A 16,035-nucleotide genomic window follows, 5' to 3' on the forward strand; every position below is an offset into this window, starting at 1 on the left:
CATGTAATTAAAACTAGGCAAAGGGTGAATTTGCCCAGCATTTGGCTACAAGCTGGTAATGGCAATGCCCTCTATTCATGCATTAACTGTCTTCTGTATATACATTTGTGACAATATGATACCATCACTGAGAATCTCTCACTTTCTCGATTATCTACACTTTTACTCAATCTTGGCACCTTCTGCCACAGAATCAGCATACTACCCCAAGGTTTACTTTTATCCCCTTAATGTTGCTTTCTGATCTCCCTAAAAGTATAATAGACATCATGTACCAGAATCACTAGGGAAAATTATATGTTTTCAGTATTTGAAAGCATAGAGGTTATGATGGTCCTACAATGGGGGTGATCATGGACAAATCTAAAAGATAAGATCCAAAGGTTAGAAATGAAGTTCTCCATGCCTATATCCAGACCTGCCAGGAACAGTTTTCTTCAACAACCATACGATTTAAAATATATATATACTTTTGCTTAGTAAAGAATCCTGGGTGAAGGCACCATATCAATTATCACAGCCTGATTTAACTTATCTTACTCCCTCCCTGGTCCAACCATCAGAGTCTACTTCCACGTATATTCCCCAGTTTTCCCCAATATAAATTAGCAAAATCTTACTTCGACTATAAGCCCTCTTCTTTCATTTTGCACTTTGTAATTTTCCCACTCCCCAAACTGAGACCATTCTGGGATTTGAGTGCATTAATACATTTAGAAGCAATAAGGGGTTTTGAAGTTGAGTCACAAGGAGAATTGATACCTTCTTGCAAGCTGTAGCGGTTAATGGTTTTAGTGAAATTACAGAATCCTGTCTGGTTAGTTGAAGCAGAAATGAAATCTATTAGCATTCAGTAGCTGGTACTTAACTGCAAAAATCAGGTTAAGGTGATTAAGCTTCCAAAACAATTTCCAGGACTAATCAGCAATTCTATCCTCACCAGAAAGCAGTCATCAACACTGCCATCCCCAGAATTTTGCCTCTCCTGCCACGACCTGTTTAGTTTTCTCTTGCTGTAAAAAAATATTACCTCGGGGACACCTGTGTGGCTCAGTCGGTTGAATGTCGAACTCGGTTTTGGCTCAGGTCATGATCTCACAGTTCATGGGTTCGAGCCCCGTGTCAGGCTCTATGCTGACAGTGCGGAGTGTGCTTGGGATTCTTTCTCTCTCCCTCTCTCTCTGCCCCTCCCCTACTCTCTATCTCTCTCTCTCAAAATAAATACATAAACTTTTTAAAAAACATATTACCACAAACTCAGCTGCTTAACACAATACATTTATTGTATCATAATTACGCTATGGCAGTTTCTGTGGGTCAAGAGTTGCAACTGAGCTAGTCCTCCACTGCACTTGTAATGTTGGCCAGGCTGCCTTCTCACCTGGAGATTCTACTGGATGAAAGTCCTCTTCCAAGCTCAGTCAAATTTTGGGGGAGAACTCATTTCCTTGCAACTTCACAACTGAGGGCCTCAGCTTCTTACTCGCTGGTAGCTGCCCTCAGCTCTCGGAGGCCACCTGTATGTCCCTGCCACATGGCCCTCTATAGGCAGTCACAACATGACACTTTACTTCCTGAATGCCAGCAGGAGAGCATCTCTCTGCACAAAAGGGTCAAGTCCCTTTTTTTTTTTTAATTTTTTTTTTAACGTTTATTTATTTTTGAGACAGAGACAGAGCATGAACGGGGGAGGGTCAGAGAGGGAGACACAGAATCTGAAACAGGCTCCAGGTTCTGAGCTGTCAGCACAGAGCCTGACGCGGGGCTTGAACTCACGGACCGCGAGATCATAACCTGAGCCGAAGTCCGCCGCTTAACCGACTGAGCCACCCAGGCGCCCCTCAAGTCCCTTTTTTAATGGCTGATTAAGTCAGGCCCTCCCAGTATAACCCTCCTTTTGACCAATTCAAAATCAAGTGACTTAGGATCTTAATTACCTCTGCAAAATCCCTTCACTTTGCTTTATAACATTACCTAATCAAGGAAGTGACATCCCTTACCTTCACCATATTCCAGAAGTCACACATTCTGTCCCCACTCAAGGGAAATGTGTGGATTTACCCTAAAAGTGCCCTGAGAGTAAGAGCTGTACATGACCATTCTCAAGAAACTCTGGGCTTCCAGGAGAACCGCTACGATCTTTGTGTGAACATTAAACAGGGGCTCCTGTGGGCAGTTACCACTCCCACAAGTTCACCGTTGGCAAGTAGGGATTGGCCTAGATTTTAGACCACCACTCCAACCCAACCTTTATTCAATGCACAAACCGCGTACTGAACCAAAGGCACAGGCTAGGCCAATACCCTGCACGTAGTGGGTGAACATCTGATGGGTGAATGTCTTCTAGAATGTCAAATCACCCAGTCTCATCATCTCATTAAACAAAGTCTACCAAAGGACAAACGGTATAATCCTGCCCTGTCCTTTCTCTCTGAAAACACCTTCTATTTTAACTTTTTTTTCTAAGTTTTATTTATTTATTTTGAGAGAGACTGTGTGCACATGCAAGCAGGGGAGGGGCAGAGAGAGAGGGAGAGAGAGGGAATCACAAGCAGGCTCCACGCTGCTAACACAGAGCCCGACATGGTGCCAGAACCCACAAATTGCAAGACCGTGACCTGAGCCAAAACTAAGAGCCCGACACTCCACTAAGCCACCCAGGCACCCCAGAACACCTCCTTGCTACTACCATCCTTTAGCCCAACTATCCTGCACTCTTCCCAGTGAATCCTTTGGTCATCAATTTCATTTTCTTTTTTTTTATTGAGGGATAACTCACATAACGTTATATTAATTTCAGATGTACAACATAATGATTCAGTGTTTGTATATACTGCAAAATGATCATTATCGTAAGTCCAATTAACATCCGTCACCACACAAAATTTTTTTTCTCGTGATAAGAACTTTTAAGATCCATTCTCCTGGCTACTTTCAAATATGCAGTACAGTATTATTAACTGTAGTCACCAGGCTGTACGTTACATCCCTATGATTTGTTCACGTATTGTACCTTTTGACCCCCTTCACCCATTTTGCCCATCCCCCATCCCTAGCCTCAGGCAACCACCAATCTATTCTCTTTTTTGTTCATTTTGTTGCTGTTATTCTTGTTTCATTTGTCTTTTTGTGTACTTTTTTGGATTCCATATATAAGTGAGATGTTACAATATTTATCTTTTCATTTTTGACTTATTTCGTTTAGCATAATGCCCTCATTTCATCCATGTTGTCTCAATGGCAATATTTTATTCTTGCTTATGTCCTATATCTTTTAACATCCTTCATCAGATTTTTCTGGGTCAGTTCATAGTGGTTTGGAAAATGTGGCAAATATGAAAAGTGGTTTGCCTATTTGATCATCAGAGAACAAATATGCAGGATTTCTTTTGTGTGTTTTTTTCAAGTTTTTATTTAAATTCCAGTTAGTTAACGTACAGCGTAATATTAATTTCAGGTATAGAATTTAATGACTCATCACTTACATATAACACCCAGTGCTCATCACAACAAGTACCCTCCTTAATGCCCATCACCCATTTAGCCCATCCTCCCACCCACCTCCCCTCCAGCAACCCTCAGTTTGTTCTCTATAGTTAAAAGTCTATTGGGCGGCGCCTGGGTGACTCAGTCAGTTGAGCATACAGCTTTAGCTCAAGTCATGATCTTTAGCTCAAGTCATGACTCACGGTTCGTGGGTTCGAGCCCCACGTTCAGCTCTGTGCTGACAGCTTGGAGCCTGGAGCCTGCTTCAGATTCTGTATCTCCCTCTCTCTCTCTGCCCTTCCCTCACTTATACTCTGTCTCTCTCTCTTTCTCTCAAAAATGAATAAACATTAAAAAAATATTTTCTTCTTAAAAAAAGTCTGTTGGATGGGGCGCCTGGGTGGCTCAGTTGGTTAAGCGTCAGACTTCGGCTCAGGTCACGATCTCGCAGTATGTGAGTTCGAGCCCAGCGTCGGGCTCTGTGCTGACTGCTCAGAGCCTGGAGCCTGTTTCAGATTCTGTGTCTCCCTCTCTCTCTGACCCTCCCCCGTTCACGCTCTGTCTCTCTCTGTCTCAAAAATAAATAAACGTTAAAAAAAAAAAAAGTCTGTTGGGGTGCCTGGGTAGCTCAGGCAGTTAAGTGTCCAGCTATTGATTTCAACTCAGGTCATTATCTCATGGTTCGTGAGTTTCAGCCCTACATCAGGCTCCTCACTGGCAGTGCAGGGCCTGGGTGGGATTCTTTCTCTACCACTTTCTCTGCCCCTCCTCCCCATCTCTCTCTTTCTCAAAATAAACTTTATAAAAAAAGGATTTGTTTCCTGTTTTGCCTCTCTCTCTTTTTTCCCCCTAGGTTTGTCTGCCTTGTTTTTTAAATTTCACATATGAATGAAATTATATGATATTTGTCTTTTTCTGACTGACTTATTTCACTTAGCATAATACTCTCTAACTTCATCCACATAGTTGCAAATGGCAAGATTTCATTCTTTTTTGTGGCTGATGTTCCATTGTGTGTGTGTGTGTGTGTGTGTACCACATCTTTGTCCATTCATCAGGACAATGGACAAAGGGGATCTTTCCATAATTTGGCTATTTTTGATAATGCGTCTATAAACATCAGGGTGCATGTTTGAATCAGTATTTTTGTATCCTTTTGGGTAAATACCTAGTAGCACAGTTGCTGGATCATAGTTCTATTTTTAACTTTTGGATGAACTCCATGTTTTCCAGAGTAGCTGCACCAGTTTGCATTCCCATCAACAGTGCAAAAGGATTCCCCTTTCTCCACATTCTTTCCAACACCTGTTGTTTCCTGTTAATTTTAGCCATTCTGACAGGTGTGAGGTGATATCTCACTGTAGTTTTGATTTGTATTTCCCTGGTAATGAGTGATGTTGAGCATCTTTTCATGTATCTCCTAGCCATCTGGATGTCTTCTTTGGAAAATGTCTATTCATATCTTCTGCCCATTTTTTAACTGGATTATTTGTTTGGATTTTGAGTTTGATAAATTCTTCATAGATTTTGGATACTAACCCTTTATGTTATTTGCAAGTATCTTCTCCCATTCCATAGGCTGCCTTTTAGCTTTGTTGATTGTTTCCTTCACTGTGCAGAAGCTTTTTATTTTGATGAACTCCCAATAGTTTATTTTTGCTTTTGTTTCCCTGCCTCAGAAGACATATCTAATAAGAAGCTGCTACGGCCAATGTCAAAGAGGTTACTGCCTGTGTTCTCTAGAATTTTTATGGTTTCAGGTCTCACATTTAGATCTTTAGGTCTTTAATCCATTATGAATTTGGTTTTGTGTATGGTGTAAGAAAGTGGTCCAGTTTCATTCTTTTGCATGTAGCTGTCCAGTTTTCCCAATACCATTTGTTGAGGAGATTGTCTTTTTTTTCAGTACACAGTTTTGACCCTAAAACATTTCAGATTGTTTGCACCTCCCCCAGTAAAAAATCCAGTCCATATTTTCTGTCACTTGGGCCCATCCACTCTTTTCAAAGTTCTTTATGAGCACTGACTTCTCAATATCATTGACCCATTTTACTTTTCATGCCATAGTCCATAGGTGCTTATGGAGCCAATGGGAACATCCAATTTCTCTTCAGATTCACTGACTCTTGTTTCTGTTTCTTAGCTGATATCAGGTTGTTTTGTTGCCATGTTGTCCTATGGGCTCCAAGTATACAAGTGCACAGGGGAGTGTAGATGAGAGCTGCCCTGACCCCAGCCCCACTCCTTTTCTCATAGGAGGACACTACTGGCTGCCTAATAGCCAAGCCAGCTGGAGGCCACAAGTATGATTTTTTTATTATAGTTTACTTTTTTATTTCTGTCGGTCTCATTTTGTTTCATAAAATGTCCTGTATCTCTTTCCATACTTGAAATTGATTTTTATAAAATAAGAATTATTGGTTATTTACATTCCTAAATAACTCATCAGTCCAGACCAGTGGAAGGAGGAATTTAAGGCCCAGTGACCTAGCTCCTGTCAGGATTTGGTTGCTGCAATTGCCCATTTACTACACTCACTAAACATGGAAGCAAAAGGTCCTCAGGGAACCCACCTAGCTTCCAGATATTCATCTTCATGCTCCCATTATGTAGAAGCATCTCTGGATACTCATGATAAAGAACCCTCATAAATTTAATAACTTCCTATATGTCATGAGAAGCCCAAAATGACCAGGCAGCAGTTGTATCATTAGGTTTGGTGGAAATGTCACACCATTAGCTGATGGGAGCATTCTCCCTAGCTTATCCCAAAGTCCTCCAATCTCTAATTCCCCAGAGTCTGAAGTGTCAGATATGGAAAGCACAAGTTTCCCAAACATGTCACTAGGAATGGTGATGAGAAGATCTAATTCAACTTTATCCCTATGGTTACTGAGGCCCTGGTATTCTGGCTAATGTGGACAGAGCATCATATAATGGCCATTGCTTCATTGTATAGTCTGCTCCATGGAAGATGTTCACTGAGGGTGTGATAATCAAGCTGGCATATCACCCATTTGCACCATTTTTACATTCTGTCAGACCAGAAGCTTCCATGTGAGTGGTATAGTGTAGGAACAAGGGACCCCATGGTCATGTGGCCATTGTCTCAGCTCTTTGCCCTAAAGTGGGTCCTTTGATACAAGGTAACAATATGCAGGATCCTTAAATTTATAAATTAGGTATTCTATCAGTCCTTAGATAGGAGGCACTGTGGGAAGGGAAGGTTAACTAATATCTAGAATAAGTGTTAATACAAGCAGGAAGAAATTAGAGGCTTCTCCAGACTAAAAAATGTCTGATGTAATTAACTTACTGCCAAGAGGCTGGTTAGTCTCTGAAGGATGGTTCTACATCAAGGCTTTGGTATTGCACTCTGCTTTTTACAACTTGGACACTAAGCTGCAACAACAGCTATGTCAATCTTGGTGAGAGGGAGTCTATGCCATTGGACCAAAGCATAACTCCATTCCTGTATTATAACTATACCTTTGGCCCATTGTACAAGTACTGAGGTGATCAAGGACAAAAGTTGGCAGGCCCCCACTTGTTGACCCTTCCTGTCCTTCCTAGGCCTTCTTGGTTTATTAGAAACCAAGATCCACACATTTTATGAACACTTATACATTCATCCACTTTCCTTCTCCCAAGACTTCTTTGTCCCACCTTCCAATATTCCTCTTTCTTGGCCACTGACCATTCAGCTAAGCTATTTTCCACTACCCAAGAGTTCATGTGTTACTCCTATTTTGGATCAATTCTGTCTCCATACAAAGTTGATGTCTAAAGTGCACCACCCAAAGTTCTGTCCATTGGGAGACTTTCTCCTCATTACCTCTTGGAGCCACCCCTGAGTAGAAATGTGGTATATATATATATATCATCAGGCTTTTTCAGCTTGTACTAATTAATTTAGCAAACTCAATCACAAACTAAACCTGGGTTTTGTCTTTCTCCATCAATTAGTCATGGGGAAATTTCTATGAGGCCATAGGTGTGAACTACATTTAGGTGAAACATTGGTGCAATAACGGTGGGTGTCATGAGGCTACCTGCCCATGAGGACTTGATGGTGTTTTATGTCCCAGGTATCAGGGTTTAGCTCAGACCCTGTGCATAATATCCCTCAAAAGATCTAAGTATTTTTATTTTCTCAGTGTACAGTTAGTCTGATAAATTAACAGTTTGGAAAAAGAATTTGAGTAACAGTTTTGAAAATACTATATGTGACTGTAGGACTTTCCTCAAGGACACTTGGCTTCCCCTTAATGAGATGGACTCTGGGTCTTAAAACTAGTTCACGTCTGGAAACTTGACATGGAACCATGAGTTTTCATGGTGGCAGCTAACATCAGCATTCTGCTCACTATTCCCGATCATGTTTGGGGGCCATTATTAGTAAAGAAATAATGGCTCATTGGCTGCCTATCTCCCCACTACGCACATTGTGATCGGTTATGCATCAGTACAGATGTTTGCAGGCCAAAACACCTTGGTTGCCAATATGGCCTTGGTGCACATCACAGTAATTGTATTCACCTTACACTTGATTATTAAAGACAGTCATCTGGCCTCTGCTATTCCATAATCTTATTTCCTTTGGCAATAAGTACCCCAATCCCATGGCAGCATCTCCAACCACCAAACCTTGCCTACCTAGGACAGACTCCCCTGAGGTTCTGAGTGATTCCATTGCTCTTTTCAGTAATGAATTCCTTAGAACTTTAGCAAAGGGAGGGCCTCATGAAGAACACAGTCAGATGATGGATACTCCAGCCATAAATAGTAAAACTACTTAACATGCACAAGTCTTTTTTCTTTCCTTAGTAGGTGTGAGGCAGTTCTGGCAACTTCAGCTAATTTACTCTATTGTGTGGTTGCTTCCATTGCACCCTTTCAGGGACCTAAAATTTTAAATTATGTGATAGTGCTACCATTTAAATAAGTCACCCTTCTCCCACAAATACCTTTAGGATATATGTGTTCCACAAATTCCTGCTAGTATATATTAACTGTATCTTGCTGCCCTTTCAACGAATAAGCTATTTCTTCCTACAGAGATGCCAAATTTTCCTACAGTCCTGAGGTCTAACCTATGTTATTGGTCTAGAAGCAATGAGGGAAAGTTAGGGCAGACCCTGAAGAGGACACACATCATCTTGTGAAACATGTACTTCAGGCAAGGCTTTTTCATCCAAGCAGTGTGAGAGTGATGGACTTTAATAAAGAGGACTGGGAGAGACCATCACTTCTGAAAGCCTGAAGATTTAAGACAATATGTGTTCAGGGTTCTCTGTCCACCCAAATATTCACATTCCTGACTGCAGGGTTTAGTCCCTTCCTTATCAAGGCCTTTACTTTAGCACAGGAAACCTTCTAGAGCTGCATATTTAGATTTCTTAATGGCTCAGCTACCTTAAGATCAAATCTTGAACTTTGTTTTCGTACAGTCTCCCCTTCTGCAATGGGAAATAAGGGTTTTTTCAATGCTTCCATATAATATTTTTGGATTTGCAGTGTACCCTAAGTTGATAGCTGACTGATTTGAAAATATCATTTTCTATTTCAGGCCTTCTAGCTCAAGTGACAAATGCTTGGTTCTCCACAATCTTTATAATTATCATTATCCACATATTTTTGAATTGCTGCAGCTACAGCCAATACGTTCACTTCCATATGTACATCATTCAAATCAAAAGAATCATAGTAATTGGATGTTAAAGGGGTTATCCCCATAGTACTTACCCCTAGGAAAAGTCCCTGCTGCCCCTTAACTGGCAAGGGATGTATTACCAAAATCCCACTGTTCTCTAGAACTTCATCTGGTACCATCTTCTTTTGCATTCTCCCAGAAGCATTTAATGAGACACGGATTTGGGTACTCATAGAGTATTTGAGAGAGGATTCAAAGTAAGGAAATGGGAGGCATGAGACAAGAAAGAAAAACCAATAAAGGATGTGTTAACGATTTTATAATGGGAAACTAGAACTCAATCTCACTGGGGACCCGCAGAAAAACCGTGTGATACATAACTCGGGAACTTTCCTCCTGGGGCATTTATCCACTGATTTCCATTTCCTATTGTTTAAGTTTGATCCTGATGGCCATTAACTCCATGAACTTCTGGGTTGAGTATGCGTCCTTGGAGCAAGATCCTATTATTCTAGAGATTATCCTCTTTTGTAGAAGTAAATTGATGCAGGTACTTGATCTGGGAATCTATCACTATGCAGATGAACTCAAGTGGGTCCCAGAAAATGTGGCTGGGATATAAATACTATATATTCATATATGTAAATATTTCATATACCTAATTTTAATTTTATAAAAACTAATGTAAATAAAATAATTTTAGTATCCACATACGTTTCCTGCAGGAAGACAATCTTCTAAAATGGACTTGTAATCTAACTTCCTTACAATTCTATTGCTTATGTTTATTTAATAAATTGACAGGGGGGATGAAAATCACTATTAAGCATTCTAGTTTGAATGATAACATTATAGTATATCATAAATAAGTGGGCATTATGATTTATCATAATATATTGACTCAATACATGATACATTCAGTAAGTAAATGCTTGCTTAAATGAAATCTTAATCACTAAGCATGAAAATTGTTATATAGCCATCATGTGGCTAAAGTGTATATGGATTCATATATATGGGTTAATCACACCAGAAAAAGTTGACTGGGCAGTTTGGACAAATGACTAGTTATGAGATTTCTTTCCTTTATTATAATTTTTTACTCATTTTATCTTCAACTCACAGGTACGCAGCAGATTACCTGGGTGAAATTGCTTTAGAGTGTCAAGTGAAAAATATTTGTTTTTTACAAGGAAGACAGTTAAAAAAAACCATTGCCTTTTCTGTCCCCTGTGAACTTCCCTATCAAGAGTTCACATCTGAGAGTTCTGGCCTTTGCTTCAACCTAGAAGTTCCAAATGCCACACTTAAGGGAACCCCATTGGTACTCTTTACTATAAAACCTTCAAGTTCTGACTACAGGGAATAATTGGCATTGCATCAACCATTCTCTGGGCTACTGTTGCCTGGTAGTCAACCCTCAAGGTACCTAAACTAAGCAGCTTTGAGGATTACTTGGACCAAAGTATTCTATATATGGCTGAGACAAGGTTTTTGGAAAACAGAGGAACAAATGAAGAGGTGGCAGGGTGATTTTGTGAATTGTGTTTCAGACAATTCGAAAGAAAAAAATTCCCTGTAGCTATTTCACTCTAATAGTGAAGAATATGAAAAAAATATATTATCAGTAGAATTTTATAACCTCAGTCATAAAACCAGGTATTAAAAAAAGTGCCTTCTCCCAATCATTTTTCATTCTTAAAAGTTGAATCAAACACAAGCCCTATAGCCATATCAGGGAGTAGACCGTCTGTTGAAGAAGATGTACAGGTAACATGCATTTGGGTATTGGAAATGGAACAGGGATGTGTTGATGGCTGATCAGTTGAAAAGTAAGCATTCAAAGTTAACCTTGGTCAGGTTTTGAACTTATTGGGAACAGGGCAACAAAGGAATGGCAGGAAGAGGAAATACACTCAGTCACTGTATAAGTCCTACGAGTGACCCAAAGATCCAATTCTAACACATCTGACCAATGCTAGAACTGATGGATAACATCCAATGTTCAAACAGGCAGAGTATTTTTGTAAACCAAACCTGAGTGTTTGGGCAAAGTCAAGGTACAGTGAAAGGTGTTGGTACTAAAGTATTGGGAAGTGTCTCAGGATGAATGTCAAAGGATAAATCTAAATATGTGCATGACTGAATGCTCTATTCCCCTCTTTAAGAAGCCTTCTTAAAATGGACAGAGGAAAGTTATTTAGGAAGAATCTCTTCTTGTGGTAATTCCAGAATAATTTAGAAGTCCTGCCAAGCTCTCAGAGTTCTAGGATCATGGGCTCCTGAAATTCTGTCCCTACTTTACCTCTTTTCTGCCTTGTCTGAGTGAGTGATCTATGCCATGGACAATGGCAAGGTACTCCTTTATATGACCTCTTCCTTATTTGCCTGGAGGTCTGGCTGTTCATGGAGCACACATCCATCCCAGAAAGTGATTTCTTTCTGGGGCCACAAGTTCACCTTCTCTCTCCTTTGGCATCTCTCAAGTCTGGCTGCTTTTTTGTTCTGAGTAACATTGCCCTCAGTAACTTTAAGGTCTTTAACCCTTTAACATTTCAATGTGATTCCAAATCCCAAACTCTTTCAGGTGGGAGATGGAAAAAGGAGAGTATCTATCTTTAGTGATTTCAAAATAACTTTATTATACTCCTTTCAGTAAGGAACAGGAGCAGTAGTGGCAAAAATAACTTTAACTCTGATAGGGGATAATTCTGCATGAGGATATTATTTGTTTTAGGCCACAATTGTAATCTCAAATAACGATGACAGTACATTAAGAAATAGTGTACAGGCAGTCGGTTAAGCGTCTGACTTCAGCTCAGGTCACGATCTCACGGTCCATGAGTTTGAGCCCCATGTCTGGCTCTGGGCTGATGGCTCAGAGCCTGGAGCCTGCTTCCGATTCTGTGTCTCCCTCTCTCTCTGCCCCTCCCCCGTTCATGCTCTGTCTCTCTCCGTCTCAAAAATAAATAAACGTTAAAAAAAAATTAAAAAAAAAAAAAAGAAATAGTGTACAGGTTTTTAAAATGCACTTAACATATGTTATCACATTTAATTCTCCTAACAACTCTAACAGAGGTATATTGTTATCCTAATTTTCAGCAAGGAAACAGAAGACAAGGACAGTTATGTAACATGCACAATGTGGAGCCGGGATTTGATTTTAGTCTGACACAGGACCCTACATCCTTAGTCACTGCATTATTATCTACCCATATTCTAAACTCTTAACTATTAAGAAATGCTCACGTTTTACTAAATATGCCTTTTTACTTCTCAATCCTGATCTTCCAGTTAAATGTCCTTCCTTTCCATGACTTCCTAGAGAAATCATACTTATCCTTAAATTTTTCTTCCTTTACCTTAAATTAGATGACATTAATGACTGCTCTCTTGATCAAACTTAAAGTTCCCATTTCAGTTACTCATATTCTGATTTAATTGCTTGTCTTTATTTTGTATTCTTCTTTAAACTATGACATTTTTTAAATGTTTGTTTATTTTTGAGAGAGACAGAGACAGAATGTGAGTAGGTTAGGGCAGAGAGAGAGGGAGGCACAGAATCCAAAGCAGGCTCCGGGCTCCAAGCTGTCAGCACAGAGCCTGAGGCGGGGCTTGAACTCACAAGCTGTGAGATCATGACCTGAGCCGAAGTTGGATGCTCAAGCAACTGAGCCACCCAGGCGCCCCTCAACTATGACATTTTTAAATGTAGGCATCAAATCTTATTCTTTATGTTCCATGTGACTGACACAAAACTTGGCCCATGATGGAAGTTAAGACATATTTTCTGAATGTTTGTGATATTACAAGAGAATCAAAGCAATATGAAAATTGGTTGGAGGAAAATAGAAACTTCATTGCCATGCTTTTCATAATCATATTTAGGGGCCATCCTTTTTAAATGGCCTTGGGGAACCACACCACCATCACAGAGTTTATCCTGCTTGAACTATCTGCTGACCCCCACATTCAGACTCTGCTCTTTGTGCTTTTCTTGGTGATTTATCTCCTGACCCTAGTAGGGAATCTGACGATGATGCTGGTGACCAAGGCTGATTCTTACCTCCACAGCCTCATGTACTTCTTCCTAAGTTTCCTCTCTTTCTCAGACCTCTGTTTCCCTTGTCACTGTGCCCAAGATGTTGGAAAACCTCCTTTCTAAGAAGAAAACCATCTCCTTTCTAAGAAGAAAACCATCTCAGAAGAGGGCTGCCTGGCTCAGGTCTTCTTTGTATCTATCATGGCAGGGACTGAAGTCTGCCTACTCTCAGAGATGGCTTATGACCACTATGCTGCCATCTACCACCCACTGCTCAATGGTCAGGTGATGAGTAAACAGTGGTATTTGCAGCTAGTGTAGGGTTCATGGAACCTGGGCATTCTGGACACACTCATTAATGTCCCTTTGGCAATGAAAATGGACTTCTGTGATAACCATACCAGCCCACACTACAGCTGTGAGCTGCCCTCTCTCTTCCTTCTCTCTTACTCAGATGTTTCTACAAACCTCTTTGTCATATTCTGCTCTTTCCTCCCATATGGCCTTGTAACTTCCCTGTCAATCTTCATCTCTTATGCCCACATTATCTCCACCATCCTGAGCATCACCTCCACCTCTGGCAGAAGCAAAACTTTTTCCACCTGCTCCTCCACCTTACCACAATAATCTTGTTCTATGGCTCGGGCCTTCTTCATTATTTCATTCCAACTTCAGAATCCACCCCCCACTCTGGATCTGATCTCTGCAGTATGGTGTGATCACTCCCATGCTGAATCCTCTCATCTGCAGACCAAAAAATAAGGAGGTGAAGGATGCTCTGCAGAGAACACTGGGGAAGTATTTATAATGTTTCCAGTGGCAGAATAAAGAGAGAGGATTATGGGTAATTATAATAAAAATATGTGGCAAAACATCGAGTGAGTTGACATTAAGGGGTACTTCCTGACAGTTCATGATGTCCAGTTTGGCAAAATTAATCAGAAAGGATTAAGAAAAAAAACAAAGACCTATTATATGGTGGATCATTTAGGTCAGTCCTACTTGAAAGCAAAAAAAAAAATAATTGATTAAATATTCATGTAACACTATAAAATTTTGCTTATAACATGTTCATCGATATTTCTCATTTATTTTCATATATATTAAGATGAGTGATGTAAATTAACTATCATCATTTGCAGTGGAGTTTGAAAGCCATGGTTTTCCTAAATGGAAAATTGCCTGAATCTTTGAATGAGAACAGTCATAACAAGTTCACAGGGCCACTGGGTAATGAATTCTGGTTAAAGTTGCAGGAAGAGAAATGAGTGAGTTACCATAATGGGGCTGAAGACTTCCCAAACATTTGTTTTTATAGAAAGCTTAAGGTGGGAATAGGTCTGTGGAAAATTGCCCTCCTAGAGTAACTTTGCAAACCAGCTAACCATTTCCTGGGTTTAAGTAGTGCCCACAGCCTCAGGGAAAGAGACAGTGACAGGAAAAACGGAAGTACCAGAGCAATGCAATCCTATTTCCAAAACAAGCAGACAGAGGTTAAGTGCTGAGTAGATTTGCAAATTGGACATATTTGGTGGCTTCTACCTTTCCTTTGCAGATCCTTACTTTCCTTGATGCCTGCTCACATCTAAGTGCTCAGAGCAACATTTTTGCTCCCGGCAGGAATCTTGCATTTCCTTAGGTGCTCACCTAACCAATGACAATTCACTGAAGATGAATTTTCCTAAATGTCCTTTATCCTAATGATACATTTCTATAGTAACAATTCATTGAGATTCTATCATCAAAATATTTCCAAATTTCTTGTGAGAGAGAAATATTTGAGACCCTTTAGTATTTTGGGATGTTTTTCTCTTGGCTTTGGAGAATTTGAGCGATTATTAGTCCATTGATTCAAAGGCATTTCATATTTAAATCATAATTGTAAATGCTTATCAGTAGGCCATTCTTAACAGAAGATTCATCACGTATATAATTTTAAAAATTGTTGCTCTGTTTTGTGCTACTTTTATTCATATTCACATGAATTATGCTACAAGAAATAGTAGATCAATTTAACACCTGCTTAAATTTTTTTTAGTGTTTTATTTTTGAGAGAGAGAGTGTGTGAGAGGGGGAGGCATAGAGAGGGAGGGAAACAGAATCCAAAGCATGCTCCAGGCTCCAAGCTGTGAGCACAGAGCCCCACGCGAGGCTCGAACTCACAAACCATGAGATCATGACCTGAGCTGAAGTTGGACACTCACCTGACTGAGCCACCCAGGTGTCCTGACATCTGCTTAATATTCACTTGTGGAGGGGCGCCTGGGTGGCTCAGTCGGTAAAGTGGCCGACTTCGGCTCAGGTCATGATCTCGCAGTCCGTGGGTTCGAGCCCTGCATCGGGCTCTGTGCTGACAGCTTAGAGCCTGGAGCCTGTTTCAGATTCTATGTCTCCCTCTTTCTCTGACCCTCCCCTGTTCATGCTCTCTCTCTCTGTCTCAAAAATAAATAAATGTTAAAAAAATATATTCACTTGTGGATACTGAGGTATTGTTCTATGGACAGCAAAGGTGACAGTCTATAATGGATACTATAAAGCATTTACTCTTCCTTTTCAGTTAATTTCTTGCTATATTCAAAACAAAAGGTTTTGTTACTACATCATATAATTTGTATTAATGTGAACCAATATTTTCTGATTTGAAAGAAACTGAATTCCTTAAGTTATCAAAAGTTTTCATACAGAGAAATGATAGGTCAGTCTTCTCTTCTTTCATGAATTCCTACATTTATACATAATTTCCTTGGTGCTTTCTTTATGTGATTTCTAGGAAAGGAGTCTACCCATCTCTCACCGGCAAGAAGAGGAAGAAATGATTGTCCATCAAACATATTATAATCCCCTATAGATTGTA

General features: G+C 40.0%; 1 pseudogene; it reads left to right on the forward strand.

Moving 5' to 3' along the window:
• Positions 1 to 13,043: 13,043 nt before the first annotated feature.
• Positions 13,044 to 13,989, forward strand: LOC102959423 (annotated as a pseudogene).
• The last annotated feature ends 2,046 nt before the right edge of the window (positions 13,990 to 16,035 follow it).

The sequence above is a fragment of the Panthera tigris genome, chromosome B4 (genome assembly GCF_018350195.1).
Source record: "Panthera tigris isolate Pti1 chromosome B4, P.tigris_Pti1_mat1.1, whole genome shotgun sequence".
In the NCBI taxonomy this organism is placed as follows: Eukaryota; Metazoa; Chordata; class Mammalia; order Carnivora; family Felidae; genus Panthera; species Panthera tigris.